Raw genomic sequence first — 27,843 nt, 5'->3', positions numbered from 1 at the left:
GACCTGCATCCTAAAAGGGAAACAAAGAAACAGAGAAAGGATGATTGCAAGAAAGAGAAAACTAGAAAACTGGAAGCTTTAAGATAAGCATTATCCTTAATGCTTAACTGGGTGAGGTTGCTAAGATTAACCTCAGTTGCTGTATAAGAGAAAAACCAAGGCTCAGTAAGTCAAGGGATGTGTTTGGGTCACATAGCCAAGAAGTATCAGAACCAAGATTTAATGACAAACCTTACATCAAGCCCACCATACTTTCTGATTGGCCAAGGAGTAGTTGTTTTTGACCCACCCATCATGCCATATCTATAAACACAGGTACTGTACTAGGTACCCTGTACACATCCTCTCATTGTTACAGTGGCCAGAAAGACAGGTTTCAGTATAGTCCATTTATGGAGCTGATAAAGGTCACGGACATAAACACAGAAATTAACATGAAATAGTGATCATGCCCAAATCAGTTACTCTCCATGATTTTCAGGGATAAAAATCTCCACATAGATTTCCGTATTTGCAGAATACAAATAAATGTTTGTTGTTACCATTTGGCTCTGGAACGTTCCCCAAAAGTCCATGTGTTAAACGCTTGTTCCTCAGCATTGTGTTATTGGGAGATAATGGAAACTATGAGCTGGGACCTGGTAGGAGAGCTTAGGTTGCTGGGTAGTGCCGCCCAAGGGAATTATGGGAACTTGATCTCTTCTGCTCTCTTTCTTTTGCTTTCCAGCCATGAGATGAGTAGCTTTGCTCTAGCATATGCTCCCTGCCATAATGTGCTGCTTTGCCAAATGGCCCCAAAGCAACAGGACCGACTAACCATGAACTAAAACTTTTTAAACCACAAGCCAAGAAAAACTTCCTTTTTTATATGTTGATTATCTCAGATATTTTGTTACAGTAACTACCCCTCTCAGTATACCAAGTGCATTATGTTCTGGTTCCTTTTCACCTTTCTTTCTGTGTCTTCATTTGAACAAAGTTCTCTTACCCAAGAATTTCCTTGCAATTTCTCAAACTATTGTCCCAACCATATTTGTTGTTCCCTCTTCCCATCCTCATCCTCCTCTAATAGTGCTCAGTCAGTGGCTCCTTTCCCAGGCACCCACTAGCCATGTGCCTTACCACCAAGCATTGCACCACAAAATCAAATTTAGTTACTGGTTCTCTTGCAGGAGCTTATGGAAGAGAAGAGAAGGGGAGGGAAGGGAAGGGAAGGGAAGGGAAGAGGAGGGGATGGGAGGGGTGGGAGGGGAGGAAAGGAAATAAAGAGGTAATAAGTTATAACTCTTATTCTCCCTTCTCTCTTAATTTAGGCTCTGAGACTCTCATCCTCTGCTATGACTCTCAGTGCAGCCTGCTTGGATTTGTTTGTATCAACAAATAGCTCACTTCTTGGATTTTCCAGAGTTATGCATCAGACTTCCCTCCTCTTTGCATTTGTTTGAACCCTTATATGTCCATAGAGTTAATCTAACAAAAAAAATGTGGAATCTGGTAATACTAGAGGACAATAGCTGAGCAATGCACTCTCCAAATAAATATTTAGGGTTCAAAAGGATTTGAATCAGAAAAAAATGACCTAATAGAACTTTTTGCATGTCAGCTTATTTCTGAGATCTTGTCTTACATAGTCTATAGACTCTTCCTTGCAAGAAAACAAAACCAATATTCTTCATTTTAATAACAAACTGACCTTAAGTTACTGTCACTGTGGTATGTTTTCCTATTTTAAAAATATGTATTACTGTGGGTTTACAGGTATAAATATGAACAATGAAGAAAAGTTAATTAACTTAAATCACACAATTCAGAGATAATCTTTAGTATTATGACTTTTATCTATGCATACATAATTATTACAAGAAGAGCTAATGGCTACTGCTTTAATGCTGTGATCTCTAGGTACTGTGTGTGGAATATTTAATCATCAGGAAAATCTCATGAGATTAGCAAACTAATTATCTCCACTTAACATATAAGGAAACAGGCATAGAGAGGTTGAATCAGCTAAGTGCATACACATATTCTATGGCAGAACTGAAACTTGAACCTCAGGAGCCTAGCTCTTGAGGATGAGCTTTTAGCCCATAGGACACAATGCCTCACACATGCACACAAGCTTGAGATCAGACTTCACAAACTATGTTAATAACTTGCTTCTTTGTAATTAACTTACCTTGAGCAGTTTCCATGTAATTTATGTTAATCCTTTGCAATATCATGTTAATGACTACAATAATTCTCATGTCAATGTGCCATTATTAGTTGATTTCCTATTATATTTTTTAAACCTACTATAAACATACTCTGATGAATGACAACATATTGCATTTTTTGCTTACAACTCAGAATTGAAATCACTGGGCCAAAAGGTAAACAATTTACACATAGCAGCCATTCATACTCTCTAATGTAGTTTAAAAATAAGGGAAATAAACAAGTGAAATATCCCAGTAGTTGATTATTAGAGATGCTGAAGAGAAAAGTAGAGAAGTTTGCCTCAAGGACTTTTCTGCCAAGTTCCTCCTTGTTCTTAGAGCTGATCATGATAAATTCAAGGGGCAAGACATCCTAAGCTAGGCTTGTGCTGTTGTCAAAAATTGTCCAGATACTTCTCCTTGAACCAGCGTCACCACTTGCTATTAGGGAACATGCCTCCCTCTCGGCCTTCCTCCTCTGTCAAGACCACACCAGAATGAGTTATCATTTGCAGTTCAGCAATTGGTGTTACCAACAAAGGAGCCCTTCCCAATTGGAAACCCAACCATAGCAATGACAGCTAGGAAGAAGAGGTACAGAATGTCCCTGGAGGACAGGTGGGAGGACATCCCTGCAAGTGAACCTGCCCCATTAACCTACACAGCACAGCCATGAGGGAGTCAAGAGGGTGAGCACAGCAGAGTTGCAAGTAGCCTCTTCTTAGGAGGTGGTGAAGCTCACTTAGGAGAAGGAGACCAGCGAAGTGACCCACATATGGACAAAATAGAGATAAACAGCAAAGTATGTCTTAGGTGTTTATTAAGATGATGAGAATAGCTGGGGAACTCTTTGTAGGCCCTATTAAAATGAGGAAGACAAAAATCCCTAAGAAACATCACAGTGCAAAGGATCTTTGAAAAGAACACAGCCAATTCAGGTGAAATGGCTGGTATTTTGTGGCTTTTCTGTCAAACCATTTTGTCATAAATTTCAGACCCTCCTCATCTGGATGCCACACATGGAATGAGTAATTCTCTGACACATTCCTTCAAACACATTTTATTATTGAGCTTCTAAGACTAATGTTTACCAAGTACTTTATAAGACTCTTGTTCATATACATTATTACATCTCATCCTCCTAACAACCTTTCAGGGAAATTATTATTACTTAATTATTATTTATAAGTTAACTGGGGCTAACAAAAGTTAAGTAGCTGGCCCAGGTCACACAGCTTGAGCTGGGATTTGAACACCGGGCTCTTGACTCCAAATCCTCAAATCCCTACCATGTACAAGACCCTGCCGAGTAAAACACATACCAAAGACCTGAGCTTTAGAGAGAGCACATGAAAGTCCACTATGGGAAGAAACTCCCTTTTCTGTATTTGGGGCCAACCCCTCCAACAACCCACTGAACAGTGAGCTTGGAAATGTACTGTGTTGCTAGCACCGACCTAGGCACAGCTGAAACAAAAGAAAAGGAAGACAGCATGCAGCAGACCCTTTCTTTAAACACGGACACTGAGAAACTGGAGCAACTACAGGAGAAGGGAAGTTGTTACTGTTGACTAGAGTAGTTAATGAAGATTTCTTAAAAGAAGCAAAGCTTGATTTTAGTAGAGAAGAGGTGGAATCATTTCAATAGTGGAGCAGTGTGAGCAAAGACATGGAAATAACGAGAAGTCATGAGATTGCAGAGGGAAGGAAGAGGATGGGAAAAGCGAAGACGCATTTAAAGGTAGTATAATGTATATGTTAAAGGGAAGCAAGCGATAGAATAGAACTGGATTATAAAGGAAGGCCTAGAAATCAAATAGAATCTATCCCTTCAATAAAGATTTGCTGAGTGTTCTATGTGTTAATTCCTAAGGATAAATAAATATGAATAAAACATGATATCTTTTCTTCAGAAATTAGAAATTCCCAATCTTGGGAACTGGGATTCCATACCATAGGTAATAAGGAGTTCTTAAAGATTCTTCAGTTGAGGAGTGACACACAAAAAACTCATCCAGATACATATAATCTCATAATCAGCAGGCAGAGCAGAAATAGGTAGGCAACAGAGATGTGAGGAGCCCATCCTCAGTGACAGGGTCATTATTGGAATAGTCCCTGCAGCAGGTTACAGGGAGTACTCCCAAAAAGAAATCCACATGAAGGAGTTCTGGTGTCAGGGACAGGAACTAACTTTCATGAGAAAGTCCCAATGTATAGAGGGATAGGAGAGTCCAGGGTAAAATGAAAGAGTGGCTGAAGGCAGAAAGGATGGGGTGAGCCATAGCAAAATGGAATTTCCTAGATTCTAGACAATGTAAAAATTGAAGAATAAAGAAACAAGACAAAACTCCAAACCCTAGGAAAAGGGCACAGATGCAGGCCTTAGAACAATGGAACCAGACTAATGTTGATGATCGGATGCTGGATGCAAAATGAGTCCAGACTCAGAAACATGACCGCCCATTGGTCTGGGTGCATGGAGTTTAGACCAAACTATTGGTATTTCAGACCAAGGGATCAAACTCATCATGATGCATATTCCTGAAGTATTCTAAAGGGAACCTCTGTATTGCAACTGTCTATCCAACTTTATACTCTCCCTGTCTATTTTAACTCATTTTTGATTCCTATCTTACTGGTCTTCTCACCAAATGACCAATACCCCACACACACACACACACACACACACACACACACACACACACACATACACTCACCATAGTCATTTCCTCTTTGGGGTTTTGTTTCTGATTCTCCCTCCTCATTCAAATCATTTCCAGCTCTTTTCTGGAATGGCAAGAGTTTTTTCTGAATCAGAGGACAGTTTCACCCTACCCTTTCCTTGATCACTTATTATCGTAGCATGGTGAACTTTTTATATGCTTCGGTATTGCTTATACATTTTGTTTGCTGCCACATAAACTTAGTTTCAAAGGGAAATTCATTTCAAATTTCAACTTGAGAGATTTGTAAATATCCATCCCTTCTGATTTCCTGGGCTAAAACAAGGAAACCTTGTGTTTCCTGACACAGAGAGAATGAAGAGATGATAAAATTTCCAGTGAGGAGTTAGTAGTAAGAAGATGAGACAGAATAAGGACTATTCCAGTATGGCAGATGAAACAGAGGAATTAATGGCTGCAATGAAATAATAGAGAATACAGATGTGACATGTCAGTGCAAACATGCTACAAGTTACTAATGAAGTCTGTTTTAAGGGTAATAATAATAAAAATGAAAACTGTAATAGCTACCCTTAGTTGATGTTTCTACATGTGAAACACTCTGATAATGTTGATTTTTGCCAAAACATTTTACATGTTCTTTTTCATACCATGGATACATTCTATTTTTCATAATATACGTAGGAATAATTATTGAAGAAAAAAACAGTAATTTGGTCCCAATATCTCCTCATATCAGAATCATGATTTTAGTCAGAATCATGGTGACAGTGCATGGAGAGAAGAGGTTGATCTTGATTTCAGAGCCACAGCCTTCCAGTTTGGATATTTTATCTGAGCTAAGTATTCTGAATTTTTTCCAAGCAAAGTTTAAGCACTGATATATATCTCAGCATAAATTCCAGTCCGTAAGGACCAAATAGTGTAAAGCACATGTCATCTTTTCTGCCAAATGCCTATCTTAAGTCTCCAGTGAAAATTAAAAGAGTACATAATGTGAAATACATTCTCTTCATGTAAAACTAAGGACATTCTGAATTTTAACTTGGGATGAATGAAAAATATTTACCTTTTATCCTTTGCGTGGCTGTTAAAAAGAGCTTATTAACTATATAAGAGGTATTATTATAGTTGTGGTTTATAAGCAGATTATTTGCAAAACAGATGCTTTTACACCAGCATTTCAATGGATGCTGGGAATGTAACACATTGGAAAAAGTCAAGTATTTCTCACAACGAATTTTGACTGAAGGTCAAATATAGAAATTATATATATTATCACACATTATGAGTAAATATAAAATCAGAATAAGAAGGCAATTATAAAAGGAGCTTTGAATGAAGACAAGGTTGATTTTCCCTTACTGCACTAGAGAAAACCCAAATGAGCTTCCCAGACATCTCTCCATTCTGTTGCCACACTTGTCTTTCTGTCCTGAAAAATGTAAGCCCCAATACATTTCTCCTTGTTTTTCATAGTTTTTCTGCTCTCTCCCACTTCAAAATGCTCTAGAAGTCTAAGGCAGAGTCATTACACCGCCAGCAGCCCACTCCATGGCTTTCTATCCACCAAAATCCTCTTAAATATTTCTTAGTGCATCACTTACTTCTCAAGGACAATGTAAGGTGCCAAAAAGCAACAGAAAGGAGGAAATCTAGAGTGTGGTTTCATTCCAGTATGCATTTTGTATCTCTTCTGTTCCCATTGTAAGTGACTTGTAGAGTTTGTTGCCTATTAATGTGTGACCTTTGACTGGAGGACATCCTATGCTCCACATGTGTGCTCAGTATTCCTCTCTCATGTGGTAACATCTTTGATTACAACGATATTTATTCCATGCTGGAAAGATTTATTCATTCTCAATCTTGGAAGCTCTTTCTGTTGTGTTTTGGCTTATGCAAGTTTTCAAAGTCTTTTAGTGTCATTAAGGTTAAGCCATTACCTTTGGCTCTTTTTGAGACTATTATAATGGTCCTATTTTTTAGCTATTTTACCATCTTACCTAGGTTCTTTCCTTTATATTCAAGTTTTTCTAACATTGGACAGAAGTGGTTCATCTTTAGTGTATATAAACAAAAATTTAAAAACTAACTTATGGAAAAATAATGTAAACTGCTTCACATTAAAATACACATAATTTCCTTGGAGATATAAATATACATTAGACTGAAATGTTAAAGTGAAATTATTGGGCTCTCACCAACTGGTCCTAGAAATTCTTTGTAAGAATAATTAAGAGAAAGGAGTTTACATACTGTACCATATTTTACTGTTTCATTTTTAAAGCTGCCTTGTCTAGAGTAGAGGTAATTAGAAAATAGATGTTTTAGTCTGTTCTGTGTTGTTACAACAAAACAGCTGATACTAGGCAATGGACAAAGAAGAGATTTATTTCAATCATGATTCTGGTGGCCTAAGGTTTCAAATAAACATGATTCTGGAGTCCTGATAGGGCCCTGCTTGCATTACATCCTGGAAGAAAAACAGGGGCACTTGTTCGAACAAGGAAGCAAGAGAATGATGAAATATGAGGAGATGCTATGCTCAGTCTTTTTGTAACAAACAGCTCTCTCAGGAGCTAACTTGTACCTCTAAGATCGAACCCACAATATGAGACCAGCATTAAGCCATTCAACCCATGGAGCACGGGTGATCTAACTATTTTCTGCTAGCCCCACCTGTGAAAGGTTCAACCGTTTCAACACCACCACACTGGAAGCAAAGTATTCATGAATCTTTATAAGAAAGTCACATCCCAACGGTGGCACTTGACTTTAGAACTTTTGTGTCCAATAGTATGATATACTATATACAATGAGTAACCTTCTCCTTACAAAACTAGGATTCTGATTAAAATTATTTTTGAAATATACTATTAAACTGACAACAATATAAAAGAAATCCTTAAAAGCCAATATCTAAAGCAGAACACCAGAAAGAGAAAGAAGCATGAGCTTCCATTTTGATAGCCATGGGGAGAGTAGAGGAACCAGAGATAATGCTGTGGCCTCATGACATAAGCAATCTATAGCAGAATCTCTGTGCACAGATGATACCAACCCAGTGTACCTTCAGCAAAACATTGAAACCCAATGCATACACACATAAATCTCACTGCACAGCAGGAGACATCAGAGCAAGTTACTTGTCTGAGCATGGGAAGAGGTAGAAAAATAAACCTTTCCTGAAACTTGAAGCCTTCTGTCACACCATTTGTAGCTTTTGATCCACAAATCTTCAAATCAAGAATTAGCACACACGTATTTGTGAAAGACACCTTCAATTCAGGCCTCCACTGTCTCCTTAGCATAAACTTTTAGAAAATACTACTACTTCTGGCAAGGCAAATAAAAGAAACAGCACATCCTGAGTAACAGTGAAAACAACAAAGATATATTCAGAGAAACCTAATGCTTTAAATGGTAAAATTATCATGTAAAAATATAAAGTATTCTTATTATATTATATGGAATGAATAGATAAAGGAATAAGACACTCTTTTTAAAATGGACCAGGTAGATTTGAAAAGTGAATCAATAGATATATAAGGCTTAAACTTGAAAAATTAAATATGTTAAACAGATCAGATATGAAAATTAGTGAAGTAGAAGATTAAGCTTGGTGAATTACAAAAACTCAGCACATAGAAAAAGATAAGGAAAATATAAAGAAGTAATAAAAATGAGAATAAAATAAGATCTAGTCTACATCTTGAAGTTCCTAATTAAAAAATAATAGAAAAAACCCAGACAAATGAAAGGAAATATTTGAAGATATAACTGCTGAGAAATTTTGTAGAATTTATTAAAATATTAATTGTATATTCAGGATGCAGAATAAATTCCAAAAAGTATACATAAAAGAAATTCATAGTTAAATATATCTTAATAAGACTGCAGAAAACCAAAGATCTGCATTGTTTGGAAGACTTTGTTAACTTAGGTGCATACATCAAAATTTCTAAGATAACCTTTAAATAATAAATGGAGAGAATATAACATCCAAATTAGTGGAGAGTGAAAATGAAGTAATGTTTTATTTTAAATATATAGAAGCACATAAAATTTTTTAAAAAGTAAATTGGCAAGATGTGAAGGAGAAAAACATGAAAGATAGCTTCAAAAAAACAGAACAGAAAAGGTTTGTACTAATATAGTAGAAATAAATTGGTAGTAATTATAATTGTTCTAAAATCCAAATTATAGACAAAGTTCTAGACTGAACTTTTAGTATAATTATTTACTATTGATAAAAAAGAGACCTAAAAGAACACAAAAAGGTTGAAATTAAAAAGATGAAAATACATACATCTGGAAAATATTATCCAAAAGAAAGGGTAACTTTGTTAACAACAGATAATAGACTTTAAAACAAAAATCATATCTTAAAAGCAAAAGGTTTTTTACAGTATAATGATAAGTTTCATGTCACTCTCAATATGTAATAATTCAAACTGTATGAACCAAATAATGCAACTTCAAGAGATATAAAGCAAAATAGGTAAAAAAATGATGAATTTATATATAAACCCACATTGAAACTGAACACATTTTTATAAATAACTGACAATAAAGTATCAGCAAGAATACTGAAAAATTATGTAACACGAAGTCACTCATATATTATTCACTTTTTTCTTTTCTCATATTAATTCCATTTCCTTCTTTCCTTTCTCCAACCCCTCCCACTTCCCCTTCCCCTTTGGACCTTTTCTTCCCATTTCACATTGCACCAAGAGTGCAGCATTGGGAAGAACCACAAGGGAGGAAGGGGACACTTGCCTAGCCAGTCAGATCCACTGATCAAGCCTGTGATCAGTGGGATGACAGATGTCACAGCCAGATCACCCTCACGTCCTTTCTCTTCTCTTTGGCCACTGTGTGTTTAAAGGCTTTCCTGCATCATCTCCTTCCACCATGCTATTCCTTCCTTGGAGCCACCCAACCCTGGACTGAAACCATGAGCCAAAATAAACCTCTCCTCTAAGTTGTGGTTGCTGCAAGCAGCAGCCAGAGGCCCGCCTCATACCATCAGTAAGTGCACTCAGATTCCCCGGTGAGCAACAGTATGGACAAGAGCAGTGCCACTGCAGGTAGATTGCAGCCAGGGCCCCCACCCCTGACTCCAGCAGATTGGCCACACAACCCCAAGCCAAAGGGCCATCCAGAAAAGAGCTGCACAGGTGCATAAACATCAGCCAGAGGCTCACCCCAATACCATCAGTAAGTGTGTGGAGACCCTAGCCTGCTCAGACACCAGGGTCTGGGGTGCACAGCCCCCAGCCAAAGCCCCTCCCAACAACAGCTACATAAAGGGGCAGGCCCTAGCCAGAGACACAACTAGATACCATGCCAAGTGTGCATATGGCCCAGCCAGAAGCCCACACTGACAACAGGTCAGCTCAGGGATCCAGAAAGCAACCATTCTGAACCCAGGAATTAGTGTACTGATGAGCAGCAGAGAAAAGGCTGCTCAGTGGCTTGCTGAGAACTGAAGACCACTGGGTGAGCAAAAAGGTGCCTCAACAAAGGCACAGCAGGCTGCATCTGTTGAAATGAGAAGACACGTAAATAAGTCTCAAAACCAAACTTCTAGATCACCTAAGGCACCTAAGGGAACCGAGATGGAACAATCTGATACTCAACCACCTGGACTCCCTCAACTGGCAATAAAAGAGGATCTGGAAAAATTAAAATCAGAAATAATTTATCAGATAACAACACAGATTGTGCCCATAGTCCAAGACATGATTAATAAATCTAGAGCAGACACAGATTAAAAATAGAGGAGCTGAGGAACATGATTGAATCTCAATATAGGAAACAAATAGAATCCATAAAGAGATGCAAACAGATTTGCAGATTAAAAACTCCATTGAAAGTTTACACTGCAGAATGAGCAAGTGGGAGGACAGAATTTCAGATATAGAAGATAAGATTCCAATTAGTGACCAGGAAAAGAAAATTTTCTTTAAAATAGAAAGGGACCATGAGAAATCAGTCCAGCAGCTGCTAGGCGATGCAAAGAAGAATAACATAAGACTGATCAGCATCAAGGAAGAAACAGGAGAGAGTACAGATGATACAAAAAAACTGTTCACATGGGCTGGGGATTTAGCTCGGTGGTTCTGCCACCCGCTTTGCAAGTGCAAGGTCCTGAGTTCGATCCCAGGTACAAAAAAACAAAAAACAACTGTTCACAGAAGTAATGACAGAAAACTTCCCAAGTAGGGGAATAGAACTTGATATACAGATAAATGAAGCATACAGGACTCCAACTAGCCATGATCAAAAAAAAATCTACACATAGGCATATAACAGTTAAGATTCCAGAAACACAACAGAAGAACAAAATTCTACAAGCAGTTAGAAAAAGAAACAAATCACATACAAAGGAAAACCCATCAGAATCACAGCAGACTTCTCAGCACAAACCCTCAAGGGAGGAAGAACTTGGAGTGACATATTTCAAGCCCTAAGAGAAAACATCCTCCAACCCAGATTGGTGTACCCTGCAAAACTATCTTTCAAAATTGATGGAGAAAAAAGATACTTTCATGACAAACAGCACCTTGGGAACTTCATGAATACCAAACCAGCACTTCAAAAAAATTTTAAACAATATCCAAGGAAATGAAAATTAGGATAACAACCCTAGGAAACCCAGAAGAATGAATCCATCAGGCACGACAAGAAATTAAATGCAAAGGGGGAGAATCCAACAACAACAAAAAAAGTCAGTACATATCAGTTATAACCACCTATGTTAATGGTCTCAATTCACCAATCAAAAGAAATAGACTGCCAGAATGGGTCAACAAGCAAGATCCAACAATATGCTGCATGCAAGAAACACATTTAACACCAAAAGAAACTCATAGACTGAAAATTAAAGGGTAGAAAACAATACTCCATGTGACAAGAACCCCCCAAAAAAGCAGGAGTAGCTATCCTCTTTGCAGAGCCAGTGGATTTCAAACCAACACTGATTAAGAGAGACAAAGAAGGACACTACATCCTCGTAAAGGGAACAATCCAAAAGGAAGAGATGACAATCATAAATATGTATGCTCCAAGCACTAGTGCTCCCAACTATATAAAACAAATACTAACACACATGGAAAATGAAATAAGCACTAATATAATTGTGATGGGGGACCTCAACACCCCACTGTCAAAAATAGATAGATCAACTAGACAAAAAATAAACAACAAAATACTGCAACTCGATCAAACTCTTGAACAAATGAACTTAACAGATTTCGCAGAATGTTCCAACACACAAAATCAGAATACAGATTCTTTTCAGCTGCACATGGGTTGTACTCCAAAACAGACCATATATTTGCTCATAGAACATGTTTAAGTAAGTGCAAAGGAATTGAAGTTATTCCCTGTATATTATCAGACCATAGTGTGATGAAATTGGAAATCAATAGCAAAAGAAACTGCAAGAATTTCATAAACACATGGAAATCAAACAACACACCTCTGAAGAACCAATGGGTCACAGAGGAAATTAACGAAGAAATCAGAAAGTTTCTACAATTAAATGACAATCCCAATACAACATATCAGAATCTATGGGACACAAGAAAAGCAGTCTTACGGGGGAAATTCATAGCAGTGAATACTCATATTAGGAAAACAGAGCAAGCTCACTTAAACAACCTGATGCTGAACCTCAAGCTTCTAGAAAAAGAAGAGCAGGACAACCCCAAAGCTCATACAAGGGAGGAAATTATAAAGATCAGAGCAGAAATCAATGCAATGGAGACTAAGAGAACAATACAAAAAATCAATGAAGTGAAGAGTTGGTTTTTCAAAAGAATAAATGAAATTGACAAACCCTTAGCTAACCATATAAAAAAAATAAAGGGCCCAAATCCATGCAATTAGGAATGAAAAGGGTGAAATTACAGTGGACCCAGCAGAAATCCAGAGGATCATCAATACCTACTCCAAGACCTATATGCCAATAAGGTGGACAACACAGAAGAAATGGACAGATTCCTGGATACATATGAACTACCAAAGTTGAACAAAGAAGACCTAAAAATTCTAAACAACCCAATATCAACCAATGAAATTGAAAATGTAATAAAAACTTACCAACTAAGAAAAGCCCAGGCCCTGATGGCTTCACTGCTGAATTCTACAAGACATTTAGAGAGGAACTAGTCCCACTACTGTTTAAACTTTTCAGTGAAATTGAAAGGGAAGCAATACTCCCAAATTCATTCCTGGAAACAAGGATCACCTTGATCCCCAAAGAAGAGAAACACCCAACTGAAACAGAGAACTATAGGCCAATCTCACTAATGAACATAGATGCAAAAATTGTTAATAAGATGCTGGCAAATAGAATGCAGAAGATCATCAAGTGGGATCAATAGCTTTCCTGTACATGAAAAACAGACTTACTGAGAGAGAAATGGGGCAGATAATTTCTTTCACAGTAGCATCCAAAAAATTGAAATACCTAGGAATCAACCTATCAAAAGAAATCAAAGACCTCTTCTCTGAAAACTATAGCACTCTGACAAGAGAGATTGAAGATGATATCAGAAATTGGAAAGACATCCCTTGCTCCTGGGTAGGAAGAAACAGCATAGTGAAAATGACCATACTTCCAAAACTGCTATATAGATTCAATGCAATCACAATTGAAATTCCAGCAGCATGCCTCATGGACCTTGAGAAAACAATCCAAAAATTCATTTGGAACAAGAGACCTAGAGTAGCAAAAGCAATTCTAGGCAATAAAGATAAGGTACGGGGTATCACAATCCCCAGCTTGAACCTCTTCTAAAAAGCTATCATGATAAAATAAATAAATAAATAAAACTGTCATGGTCCAGGCAAAGAAACAGACCTGAGGACCAGTGGAACAGATTAGAAGATACAGAAACAACTCCAGACATACGCAGCCACCTCATCTTTGACAAAGAAGCCAAACACCCTCATTGGAGGAAAGATAGCCCCTTTAATAAGTGGTTCTGGAAAAATTGGGTTTCAACTTGCCAAAGATTAAAACAAGACCTATATCTCTCATGGTAAAATAAACTAAAATCGAAATGGGTTAAAGATCTACATATTAAAGTAGAAACCCTGAACTGGCTGGAACAGAGGTTAGGTAGAACTCTTGAAGATGTTGGTATAGGAAAAGATTTTATGAACAAAACCTCAGTTGCCTGTGAACTAGCACGAACAATCAACAAGTGGGATTTCTTCTTATTAAAAAGCTTCTGCACAGCAAGAGAAACCACCAACAAGGCGAAGGGACAACCCACAATGCAGAAAAAATGTTCACCAGCAGTTCCTCAGACAAAGGTCTACTATCTAGAATATATAAAGAACTTTAAAAAATCAGAACTCCCAAATTTAAAGATCCAATCCAAAAATGGGCATCTGAAATGAACAGACATTTCTCAGACAAAGAAATAGAAATAGCAAATAAATACATGAAAAAATGTTCAACATCACTGGTCGTCCGAGACATGTAAATGAAAACAACACTGAAATTTCACCTCACCCTAGAAAGAATGGCTGCTATCATGAACTCAACCAATAATAAATGCTGGCGGGGCTGTGGGGAAAGAGGAACCCTGCTCCACTGCTGGTGGAAATGTAGACTGGTGCAACTACTATGGAAATCAGTACAGAGATACCTCAAAGAACTAGGATTGGAAGTCCTATTTGACCTAGTTATTCCTCTGCTGGGGATCTTCCCCAAAGAATTAAAAGAATCATACCACAGTGATTTATGTGCACCCATGTTCACAGCAGCACAGTTTGTAATAACTAAGACTTGGAAACAGCCCAATTGGCCATCAAGTGGAGACTGGATAAAGTAAATGTGTTCATTTGTTTTTTAATGAAGTACTACTCAGCCATAATGAATGAGAAACTAGAGACATTTTTAGCTAAATGGATGCACATTGAGGTGATACTCTTAAGTGAAATAAATAGGACACACGTGTAAATACCGAATAGTTTCCCCAGTGAAAGTGAAAGTGTAAAAAAAGAACTAAAAGGTAAAATAGATAATGTGAAATAGGAAGAAAAGGGGCAAAGGGGAAGGGAACATGGGAGGGGTAGGGGAAAGGAAAGAAGGGAATGGAATTAATATGAGAAAAAGGAAAAAATGGAAACAAAGTCTTTGTAAATAGGGAGGTGTGGAGGGGTTAAAGGGAGGGCAGGGGAATGGGGGAAAAAAATAAGAACCAAGATAGAGTATGTAAAGGTGCAAATTCCCAATGAGAAATGTCATTATATTGTATACCTAAAATGTACCAGTAAAATTAATAGTATAAAAAAATTGTGGGTATTGGATATTTTGTCTCACCAACAGAAAAGTGACTAAGAGAAGTACCCGTAAGACACTTACAAAATTTAGCATGAAATTGGCCATAAGCCATGCATCAATAAATTTCAAAGAATTAACATTTTTCAAGGCAAACTGAGGGAAACCCTCACATCCCTATAAAGAAAATCCCAACAAAAACAACAACAATAATAATAACAACACAGTGTTCAAAAAAGAAATTACAATGAAAATTAGAAATTATACAGCACTGAATAATAACAAAGGCTTATCACATAGTCTTATTACATAATCATATCACATAAAGCATTAAACTGCTTTGAAGTAAAGTGTAAATAGAAAGAAATATAAAAATCCCAGTAATTATATTAGCAAATACAAGAGGTTAAAATTAATGTGCTAAGCATCCAACCTTATAAATTTGAGAACAGAATAAAATCTAAGACATAGAATTAAGCTTACAAGTAATAATAAAAAAATAATAAAATAGAAAATAAACATACAATGTAAAATATTAAACAAGCCCAAACTTGTTATTAGAAAAAGTAATGCAACTGAAAAACCTCTAGAAATATTTCTCAAGAAAAAAATGTATAAGGCAAATATAATAATCTTCAAAATGAAGGATGTATAATTACAGGACTTTAGTGATAAAAATAGAATAGGAGAATATCATGACAACTTTACATCACTAATTTTAAAACAGGAGAAATGCAAAAACTTTAAAAAAACCATTTCTGATCAACACTAATTTAAGAATAATTAGAAAACCTGAATAGTGTTAGAACCACTAAGAATATTAATTCAGTAATTAACTATATTTTAATAACAAAAAATTACCAGATATCATTCATGAGCTTCCATGATAGCCCTCACCACATTACTTAAACACAGTGTGTACTTTTATTTTTGCTTTTTCCCTCCTCGTTCAGCCCAAGTTCACTTTGTAGAGTTGGTTTCTTCCATATCCATTCATCCTGCATTTTTTCAAATAAACTTTTCAGCACCATTTTAAAAAAGAAGAAGAAAAAAGTTGATAGAAAAAAGTTTACAGTTGACTTATCCCAATGTAGGAACTGGCAGTTTCAATTGACTCAAATTCCTTCAGGAAATAGAAGAAAAGAAAATATTGCCCTATCCACTTTATAGGTTAGTAGACTTTGGGGTCTTACTAAAGTCATACTTGATATGTTGAATGAGAAAATGAGTGAATGAACAGACAGCTAAAAAGATAATAAAAGGTCAAAAGGAATTGTGAGACATTGGATTAGAGGTGGAAACATCAGTATGAACTCCTGCTTACTTTAACATGGACACAAATGGATAAAGAAATAACTGTGTGGCTACATGTGTATTCACATGGCTCATTTTTGAAATCTATCCAGTTAGAGGGCCTGCCAACAAAAGACACTTCAGTACCCATGCGCATGCTTAGAGCCCAGATCTGGATTTTTAAAATCATTCACTTACCAAAGAAGCTAAGTCACCTTGGGAAAATGGCTGCTTCTCAGGCTAGGGCAGGGAATATACAAAATGAGCCTGGAACACTCTGTAGTACCAGAAAGTAAAGACAGACAGACAGACAGACAGGCAGACACACACACACACACACACACACACACACACACACACACTAAACAAATGAAGAAAACAACAAAGGAAAGTGCCGAGGGGAAACAAGAGCCAACTGGAAGAGCTCCCAGTTCTCAATGCTAATAAACTGGCCAACCCATTTTGGACCCCTCCTGTCTCTCAGGAGCTATTCCTATTCCCCATTCCTATTCTCCAATAAATTTTCCTATTCTTAACCTCCTTTGTTCCTTAGAATTCATTCTTCTACTTCAGGCAACATGAACTGGGTGTATCTGACATCTAGCATGTTGGGAGTAACATATATTTTCCCCCTATATTATTTTGAAGGTCCCACTGAGATAATTGGAAGGAAATAAAACTTTCAATAAAGTGCTGAATAGAAATGAGGACAGGGGCATCCTTGTCTTGCTTCTGATTTCAAAAGAATATGTTTTTAGTATTTTATCAAGAGTAACATTTGCTATACATTTCTGAAACCTTTTTAGAAGGACAAAGGAATTCAAATCAGTTGTTCATAGTGCTCCTGGTTGGAAATTATTTGGTAAAGTCCCTCCCAGAGAGAATCTTCAGAAAACTTCTAAAATCATTCATGGGAATATGAAGCATGAACATGGAGGACCTGTAAACTATCAACTCAGTTCAAGGCATAAAATTTTTGAATTTAAGACGCTTTCTACCACTGCCCTGATTCTAGAGGAGCGACCATCAAATCTTCCTGCTAAATCTGGGGAAGAAATTTTACATCACCGATGAGAACATGATGAGATGGTGGCTGAGGCTAAAAAAGAAGAAATTAAAGAAGCTCATAAAAGAAAATGAATAATGAAAGAGCAAATTAAATAGGAAGAAAATACTGCAAATGCAGTGGTAATTTGGATCCATGAAACACTGCCCAGCTGGGCAGTAATGCATAGCACAAAAAAAGTTCAAGAATTGTGGCAGGGATTGCCCCCTAGTGTTTGTAGGAAAGTTCAAAGTCTAGCTGTAAGAAATGAACTAAATATCACTCCTGAACTTTATGAGATCTTCCTTTCAAGAGCAAAAGAACAGTGGAAAAGTTTCAGTAAAACAAGTTCAGAGAATGATACAGACAGTGTAACCATTGCTGACAGGCCAGTCTGGAATTAATTAAGTTGGACATATCTGGTACATTTCCTTCTCTCTACGTCTTTCAGGAGGGTGGCCCATATCACGATGTTTAACATAGTATATTAGGGGCATATACATGTTACAGACATGATGTTGCTTATGTCCAAAAGATGTCCTTCATTGCAGCAGTACTCATTCTCAATTTGGAAGAAGCAGATGCCTTCATTGCATTTGCAAATCTCCTCAATAAGCCATGCCAATTGGCCTTTTTTCATGTGGATCACAGCACAACCTTGAAATATTTTGCAACATTTGAAGTATTATTTGAAGTATTCTCCACACTACGTCTTCATTTCAAGCCTTACAGTCTTACACCAGATAGGTACTTGATAGATTGGATCTTCACACTTTATTGCAAATCACTACCATTGGATCTGGCCTGTTGCATCTGAGATGTATTTTGCAGAGATGGAGAGGAATTTTTGTCTAGGATAAGCTTAAGAGTACTCTGCTTATATGAAGATATTTTCGTACAGATGGATTTTATTCACATCGTGTAGTTTCTCACTAAATTACTAGAAGATATCACACCAGAAAAGCTGTTCAGCTGAATTGCACCAGAAAATGGACTCAGGTCTTTGCATCTGTAAAGAAGGATATTAAAGAAAGAGAGAAGAACAGCAGTCCTGCTCTGAAAAGTTAATCTTCAAAATCTCAGACTTACTGAAATATAAAGTGTTTTTTGGGGGAGTAAAAATTATTTTTCCTATGTAAAGGACATGGAAGAAAATGTTGGAGAAATAGAAAAGACTCAGGAGGTGGAAAACTGCTAGTTTTAAATTCCATGGCCAAAGTAATGAAATAAGTAATGTATTTACAGTATTAGTGGAAAAAGTATTTTGTAGGGATAGCCATTTTTTTCAGAGAAAAAAGTTAAAATGGCTATTTCAAACTCCATAATTCGGAATGAACAATTTAATGGACTAATTTTTTCAAATAGCTTCAGAGATACTTCAAAATTTTACATCTTATCTTTTTTTGATAATTAGCACAGAGGCACTTTGAATGTCAGAGTAGAATTGTTAACTATTACTCTAACCTCCAAAATGCTATAATAAAGATGTCATCTCTAATTCCTAACTTTTGAAGATATTAGAGACCAAGAATAAGCAGCTTTGTATGTACACTAAGTTATGGAAGTTGTTCTCTTCGTTTGTAGGTTAGAGCAAATGTGAATTACCTGGGAACTGGAAATACTGGTGGAAAATTTTTCTTGTTAGATTAGGTTTTGTATCACAGTTGTGTCTACTTATTCTTTTTTTTTTTAAGAAAAAGCAAGCTGTTTAGTCTTTTATTGCTGTATAGTTTAAATGGAAGAATGACTATGGTCAATATACGTAGGAAAATTAAAACCAAATTAATTTGCAGAGGATTTTTCTTTAAGTTCCCCATATTTTTCCTCATTGTGGTCCTTGAGCTTTGATCAGTGTTTGGTAGTTGATTCTAGCAAGTCTTTTGCTTCATTTATTTTGGTTGTTAAATAAGGAGATCCACCTTTATCTGGGTGATTCAGAATCATGATTCTTCTGTGAGCTGTTCTAATCTTGGCTTTGCTGGCAGATGGGCTTTTACCTAAAATAAGACTAGCTTCTCGACGAATCATTTTCTGTTCAAATCCTCCTTTATAGTACGATGACAAGTTAGGAGATGAAAAATTCCTTGCAGTTTGTGTGATTACTTGTTCTAGAGATTTCCAGATCTGAAATGCATAGTGACCCGCAAATCCAAGAGCTGCAACTCCTAGTCCCACAGCTATTAAATTTCTTGCCAGTCAATGATCAATGACTGCATCAGGCCTCTTGGCCGAAGGCAGCGAGTACTCTCTTGTCTACTTATTCTTGAAGGGAAATTATCTTCCTTAAGGACTTCTTGTCACTGAAAGAACCTTAGCCTTTCAGTTTCTAATCTAACAAATTGTTCACCTAGTAATTTTTTATTAAGTTTATTTATTGGTACATTTTAGGTATACAATACAGTTACATTCATCGTTGGGATCTTGTACCTTTACATGACGTATCTTGGTTCTTATTTCTCCCCCATTCCCTGGCCCTCCCTTCACCCCTCCACCCTTCTCTATTTACAAATAATTTGTTTCCATGTTTTTCCTTTTCTCATATTTTTTCTTTTCCCTTCTTTCCTTTCCCCTATCCCTTCCATTTCCCCTAATCCTTTAGACCTTTTCTTCCTATTTCACAATATCAGTTATACACTTTGATCCTTATTTACACCTAGTAATTTAACATTAAGAAAATGAGTAGAATGAAAGTTCTTTGCTCTTTAGTGGACTGAAGACTTGGCTATAGGAGCAAGTCTAAAATACAAATGAGGCTTTTCACTGGTAAGAGTAAAAAGTAATGAATTCTTGGAGTTCTTAGATGAAAACACTTTAAGTTTTTTAGTTAAAATTTCTCCTTCTCTGTAGAAACAAAATTTGTTAATTCTACTTTGAAATTTGAAATCTTATACTGAGCTAAGTCTATGACTTGGAAATACTATGCATAATTTTTTCTAATCAATGGAAATAAGAGTAAAAAACAGGGTAAAATTAACTTTTTTTCTGAGTTTAACTCTGATGGCATAGCAAATACATTATCAATCATTGATAGATTGGCATTAAATGTATTAAGGTTTTTGGGATTTTTTGGTTCCGGGGCTCAAACTTGGGTCCTTGCGCTTGTGAGGCAGGTGGAGGGAATGCATTTAGTTTTGAAACTAAATTAAATCACTTGAGTATTATAAGTGGTATCTCTATAACATACTGTTTGGCTAATAATTAAATTTATACTTTGTATGCTGCAATATGGTTTAAAACCAGCATACTATTTTGGTTAGTGGTGTCTGTATGTATAGTCTTCAAACTAAAAAGCCCGAAATCCATCCTCATTAGTGTAGTGACTGCCTCTTTCGAATATGGGAGCAGAGGATGCCCATATATTTCTACCCTATATATCATTCTAGCCTAGGGACAACTTGTGGATCCTTCAGAAGTTAACTCGTGTTACAGGGGCTTGCTTAGTGGAAAGTGTAATAAAATATAGAGGGAGTGTCAAGGGTCTTAATAGGTTTTAAGATGACTTTTTGTTTTTCATTAAGTTTATTGGTACATTTTAGGTATATAATATGATGACATTCATCATTGGAAATTTGTGCCTTTACATGATATATCTTGGTTCTTATTTTTTTTTCTCTCAATTCCCCAGTCCTCCCTTCAACCCCTCTACCCCTCCCTATTTAACTTAACTCTGGTAACAATTTCCTTGGTATTAGTGTCCCTGATAGAGGGAATAGAACCTCTGGCAGTAATCTCTTTGAGGTTATATGACCTAAATTCAATCTTTCTTTCATGTATTTACTGTATTTTTTCTTATTTATTTTTGCATAGTTTCTTTACCTTTCAAATATAAATGTGTATATAAAATGTAAATACAACGAATTCACTAAAAACCACTAGTAACAATTACTGTGTAGATAAAACTTTCAAACAGAGTAAAAATAAATAAATGAAACAATTAAACTAAACAATAAATAAATATTGCATTATGTTTGGGGTATAACCCAAAGGATAAAGTAAGTATTCATGAGTCCTTACTGATATAAATAACTGAATAAATGAATAGAAAACAGAAAATTTCCCATATCAAAGAATTCCAAATTTCTTATGTAGATACTTGCACCTTAAACAGTGTTAAAGCATAACTTCCCATACATTGACCATGGGATGAACATAGTGGCTTCATTCCAAAAACAAAAAAAAAAATAGAACTTTATAGATAGTTGAAAGGGCCTTAGCCTTTGTAGAAGAAAAGCCTGATAATCACTGCTTTGGCAAGGGATCAAATTTGAACACAATGATAGGTCATGTTCATAGCATGCAGCCTTGATACGGAGTGGTAAGAATGACAGTTTACATCTTTAGTCTTTCTCTCCAATCTCATAGCCACAGTCTAAGCATCAGAAAAATATTAGAAAAATCAATATTAAGGGACATTGCACAAAATATAGTGTCATCTCAAAATCATCCAAATCATCAAAAGCAAGGAAAGTCTGAGAAACTGTCAATCTAGTAACCCTAAGGAAACACCCAAATATAATGCGGTACCCTGGTTGGTACCCTAGAACAAACAAACAAAAACATTAAGCAAAAACTATGAGTTAATAATACCATACCAATTGTCTTTGCAACTTTTCAGCAAATCTAAAACTATGATAAAATAAAGTTAATTGTTAAATATTAGCTTACATTTATCAAGGGCCTAGTATTGCCATGGACTGTCCTAAACAGCTTTATCTACTTTATTCTTTACAACAACCCTATAATTATAAAAAGATTAACCATTATTTCATAAGGAAATTGAAACACAGAGGAGTTAATGAATCATCTCAAAATCATCACACAGCCAACAAAAGGTGGAGCAGGGACTTGAAATATAGTGGAAAGAATGCTTTCCCCTTAGCACACGATGATCTCTGAGAGCATCTCTCAACTGGATGGTTTGATTCCTTGGTTATTTTTTTTAATTCATTAATTTTATTGCTACATTTTAGGTATACAATATGCTGACATTCATTATTGGAAGTTTGTACCTTTACTTGATATATCCTGGTTCTTATATTTTTCCCCCTTCCCCTGCCCTCCATTCAACCTCTCCACCCCTCCCTATTTACAAAGACTTTGTTTCCATTTTTTCATTTCCTCATATTTATTCCTTTCCCATCTTTCATTTCCCCTTCTGCTTTGGAACTTTTCTTCCTATTTCATATTATCTATTGTACATCTTGATCTTTATTTACACTTTCAGTTTCTCACACCAGAAAAACTATGCAGTATTTACACATGTGTGTCCTATTTATTTCACTTAAGAGTATCGACTCAACGTGCATCCATTTAGCTATAAATGTCTCTAGTTTCTCATTCTTTACGGCTGACTAGTACTCTATTTTATTTTTAAAAAATTTGTTTTCTTTATCCAGTCTCCGATTGATGGGCATTTGGGCTGTTTCCAAGTTTTAGCTATTACAAACTGTGCCGCTATGAACATGGGTGCACATATATCACTGTTGTGTGATTCTTTTAATTCTTTTGGGAAAATACCCAGCAGAGGAATATCTGGGTCAAATGGGACCTCTAGTTCTAGTTCTTTGAGGTATCTCCATACTGATTTCCACAGTGGCTGCACCAGTCTGCACTCCCACCAACAGTGGAGAAGGGTTCCTTTTCCCTCACAGCCCCATCAGCATTTGTTATTGGTTGATTTCATGATAGCAGCCATTCTTTCTGGGGTGAGGTGGAATCTCAACATTGTTTTCAGTTGTATCTCTCAAATGACCAGTGATGTTGACATTTTTTCACATGTTTATTTGCTATTTCTACTTCTTTCAGAAATGTCTGTTCTTGGAAAGACATCCCTTGCTGCTGGGTAGGAAGACCAATATGGTGAAAATGGCCATACTTCCAAAATTGCTATATAGATTCAATGCACTCTCAATTGAAATTCTAACCTCGTACTTCACAAACCTTGAGAAAACAATCCAAAAATTTATTTGGAACAAGAAGAGACCTAGAATAGCAAAAGCAATTCTAGACATCGGAGACAAGATAGGAGGTATCAGAATCCCCAACTTGAAACTATACTACAAAGCTACTGTAATACAAACAGCATGGTACTGGCAAAGAAACCGACCTGAGGATCAGTAGAACAGATTAGAAGATGCACTCAGACACACTCAGATGCCTCATCTTTGACAAAAAAACCAAACACCCTCACTGGAGGAAAGATAGTCTCTTTAATAAATGGTGCTGGAAAAATTGGGTTTCAACTTGCCCAAGATTAAAACTAGACCTCTATCTTTCACCATGCACTCAACTAAAATTGAAATAGATTAAAGATCTAAATATTAAAAAAGAAACACTAAACTGGCTGGAAGAGGGGTAAGGTAGAACTCTTGAAGATATTGGCATAGGAAAAGATTTCATGAACAAAACCTCAGTTCCACATGAACTAGCACAAAGAATCAACAAGTGGGATCTCTTATTAAAAAAACTTCTGCACAGCAAAAGAAACCACCAACAGCGTAAAGAGACAACCTACAATGTGGGAAAAAATTTTTACCAGCTGTTCCTCAGACAGAGGTCTATAATATCTAGAATATATAAAGAAATTCTTAAAAAATCAGACCTCCCAAATTTAAAGACCCAATCCAAAAATGGGCATCTGAGATTCCTTGATTCTTAATAAGCCCCTGCTGTGTTGAGGAAACAGTACACAACAAGTTAAACAGCTAATATCGGGAGTCTTTTTGTAAACTAGTGTAACGAATAGCCTAATTGGGGCTCAAATTTTTGCCAGAGTAAAGGAGAAGGGAGAAGAGAGTATAAATGTGAGTGATTTAAGCTTTAAAAACACAATTTCAACAAAACGAGGAACTTACTTAGTGGGATAAATCAGCAATGGTTATTATCCAAAAGTGTAGTAGGGTACAATGCCCACACTCTAAAGGATTAAGGCAGCTGACTCAGGTGAAGTGCCTACTATTATGCAAAAATATTCATAAAAGTTTTTAAATGTAGATGATCAGCAAATAGTGGAGCTTGACTGTAAACAAAAATAGATGCTTAAATATTGTGGCCAGATGGGGGAAAGGGGTGCATAAGGAAAGTGCACTGCTGCCAACAAAAGGAAAAGGAAAAGGAAAGCACAACAATTAAAGCATAGAAGGCCAAGGATGGTTTTACTGTATTTGATATAGTGGAAAACTGAAATACAGGTCAATGAAGCTGTTATTTGGGTGGGCAAAGTTAGAAAGAGTTGATTCACATAAAGAAAATGATAGAAGACCTGAATAGATTCATTCAGAGGTAGAGACATAGAAAGCAGCCTCTACCACCACCTTCAGAAGCAGTATTTGTTCTGTTGATTGACTTATGCATTGTCTATAATTATTTTATTTTTGAATGAGTCTTTTCTTATAATTGTCCTTTGCTTCCTAATGTTTATGTCCAAATATTTTCTTTTCCTTCATATTTTTTCCTTATATTCACTTATCATCAAAAGGTAAAAACTTTGTTGGAAGTTTTCTGAGGATGTGTATTCAGAAGGGGACCAAAATGCAGCATAAGCCCTTTTCCTCAGTATTGCATTGTCCCTCCTCCATTTTTATACTGATGTCCTCACAAAACATAAAGTAGATTTCAATGATTTCCTTCCTAATATATTCACACTAGAATAATCTTTAGTTTTCAGTGAAACCTCTCAAACATGTTTACACTTCACAAATGAGTCAATGCTCTCATTAATATCTAAAATAAGAACAAAATACTTCAAAAATAAAACATATGCCATAAAAAATAGTGGAAGATATAATTGTTTAAAGGAATTCATTGTATATCAAATAATTAAAGTGTAATCCTTTAAAAATCTACTCTTAAAGGTTAGTTTGACCCAAGAACAATAAGAAAAATTACTTATAGGAACTGCATTAAAACACAGTAGCTAAATCCAGAAAGCTCTGTTCAATCCTACATCTCAGCAACATTCAGGACTGCTGGCCACTCATTCTCCTACAGGAGCCCTCTTCGTGTCCTTTGGCTTCAGTGACACAATCTCTTTGGCCATATAACCACTCACGGGATCACCTTCTTCCTCATAGCCACAGTTTCTTAATGCTCAGCCCCTGCTCAATAGGTGGTCTCTAGGTGATCTCACCCAAAGTCAACTTCAGTCACCACATAAGGTGTGAGCAAATGATTCACTCATGTCTATCCCACTGCAAGCAGCAGGCCCACATATCCAACTGACTATTAGACATGGTTGGATGTTTCAAGGGCACACAAATGAGCATGTCTAAAACAAAAGCCATCATTTCCTCCCCTGCTCGCCTCCAGAAACTTCTCCTGGTATTCCCATCCCTACAAAGGACAATACCAATGGACCACGAAATATAATTTTATTTAATCATATAGTTTTCTTATAAGGGGATGCATAAGGTATAAAATATTACATTTGGAAAGGCAAAAGACAACCAAGAAAGAACATATAAAAGTCATCGAGTAGAAAAATGATCTATGCACTTGAAGTATAACAGGAAATGAAGCAGTTTGGTTCCACTGAACAATACCCCTTTTCAGTAAGTGAGGCTATCCTACAGATAGCCCTGGACTGGGCTTTCTTCAATATTAGAATGTTACACAAAAATTAGAAGCCAGATAAAAATTAATTCCTGGAAACATGGATTGGTATATACAGTACAACAGAAACAGGTAACTATGAGCAGTTATTTTTAACATTTACAAGATCATAGAAGCAAATTTCTCTGGAAGTCATTTGAAATGTTCCTACTGGTACCCTGCATTTTTGAGAAAAACTGAGGGTCAAGCTGGGAAGGACAAAGAGAGCAGTCAGAAAGAAAAGTAGCGGACATCACTCTTTATCCACATCATCAAATCTAGCGCCATCTATTCCTAAAAGTGCCATCCCTAACCATATTTCCTTCCTGAAGGACTGTTCTGTGACCTAGCACAGTGGGAACTAGTTTAATTTGTTAGACTGAAGTTCATCCACCTTCACCACAGCTTTTGAACTTTGTGAACAACAAAAAGAAAATTATTACATAGCAAAAATTTGTAAGTAACAGACATCTGATAAAACATTAAGAAATCAAAATGTAGCTAAGCATTTAGAGAAATGACTTACCATAAGTTATGGATTTTAAAAGTGTCCCCAAAGAATTAAAGACTAATCCTTCTACCCAAGATGTTTAAAATTAGATTTAAAGAAAAACTTGAGTGAGAGAACACTCGAGTGAAAAATCCCACACTAACAAATATGAAACAGATGAATACCAGCTTTGTCTATTTTTAATATTTACAACTATCATTTTTCTGATCCATTAAGAATAGACTTAGTATTTTAAATTCTCTTGCTACAAATAACCTAAAAATTAAATCAGCAGCCCTTTATTGTTTCAGAGACATGGATATGTAAGACATTAAGGCCCAAACTGTAAACTCGAATGTTACTTTTATCATTGACACTGGTTTCTTTGAGAAATTCTTCTTTAGAAAGTGATGGACTCTCAGGCTCCCCGTAACTCACATGCGATTATGAGCCACAAGCACTGCAGTGGATTTTAATTGCCACAATGATGCATAGGGAGAGATGTCATATCGGGAATAACTGGCTTCCAAACAGAGAGGGTTTAAAGATTCAAGTCAATACTTTAATTTGCACTCAAGGCTGAACAAGAAGCTAAGGCTGACCATTGAAAGCTGGAGTGATATTGTCCATATCTTTTGGACCTTGTAGCTGACAGGGACATAGCCCTCTGAATCACACAATGAAGACCTACTCTATATTCTACTTTGAAATTTAGAAACACAAAGATCATAGTGTGAACAATACATACATAGAAAAAAGAGTTCTTAGATACAGAATGACAACTGGAGAAATCAGTAGATACCTGTGAGGTCTTCTTAATCAAAGGCAAACTTTGATTGAGGCAGCCAAATATTTTTTGAATATCTGGAATCCTGGCTCCAAAGTGAACTGATCTGAGCTCCTAACATTACCTGATAACGGCAGAAATACAGGATGTACAGATAGCTGGCTAGACCCTTTCAGGTATGAAAAGGAATGTAGCTAATTTCACTTTATAAGGTCTAATTATAAAACTTAAAGAAATAATTTTACTCAGTAATCACAGTATCCTAAAGAAACATTGCATCGCTAAAGTGGACAGTCCTTAAACTAAATACATTAAATGCAAAATCTTACTGGAAATATTAAATGGAACAAACCAGGAGTAACTTTGCCAATGTGAAGAAAAATTCTTCAAATAGTATAGTTTTGTTTTAGTCATTGACATATGAGAAAATTTATATAGTAAAGTATAT

The 27,843-nt window shown here is 36.2% G+C and overlaps 1 long non-coding RNA gene and 1 pseudogene across 1 annotated transcript in view; one reads left to right on the top strand and one right to left on the bottom strand.

Moving 5' to 3' along the window:
• Positions 1 to 27,843, bottom strand: part of LOC110350998 (uncharacterized) — a 96,559-nt gene that overhangs the window by 9,783 nt on the left and 58,933 nt on the right. The gene's annotated exons all lie outside the window — the stretch shown is intronic.
• LOC101704475 (TBC1 domain family member 12 pseudogene) lies at positions 16,634 to 18,597 on the top strand (annotated as a pseudogene).

Source organism: Heterocephalus glaber, unplaced genomic scaffold, assembly GCF_053883595.1.
Source record: "Heterocephalus glaber isolate CG9 unplaced genomic scaffold, H.glaber_assembly_v1.0 deba00001442, whole genome shotgun sequence".
Classification (NCBI taxonomy): Eukaryota; Metazoa; Chordata; class Mammalia; order Rodentia; family Bathyergidae; genus Heterocephalus; species Heterocephalus glaber.
This window is presented reverse-complemented; position numbering and strand designations above follow the sequence as displayed.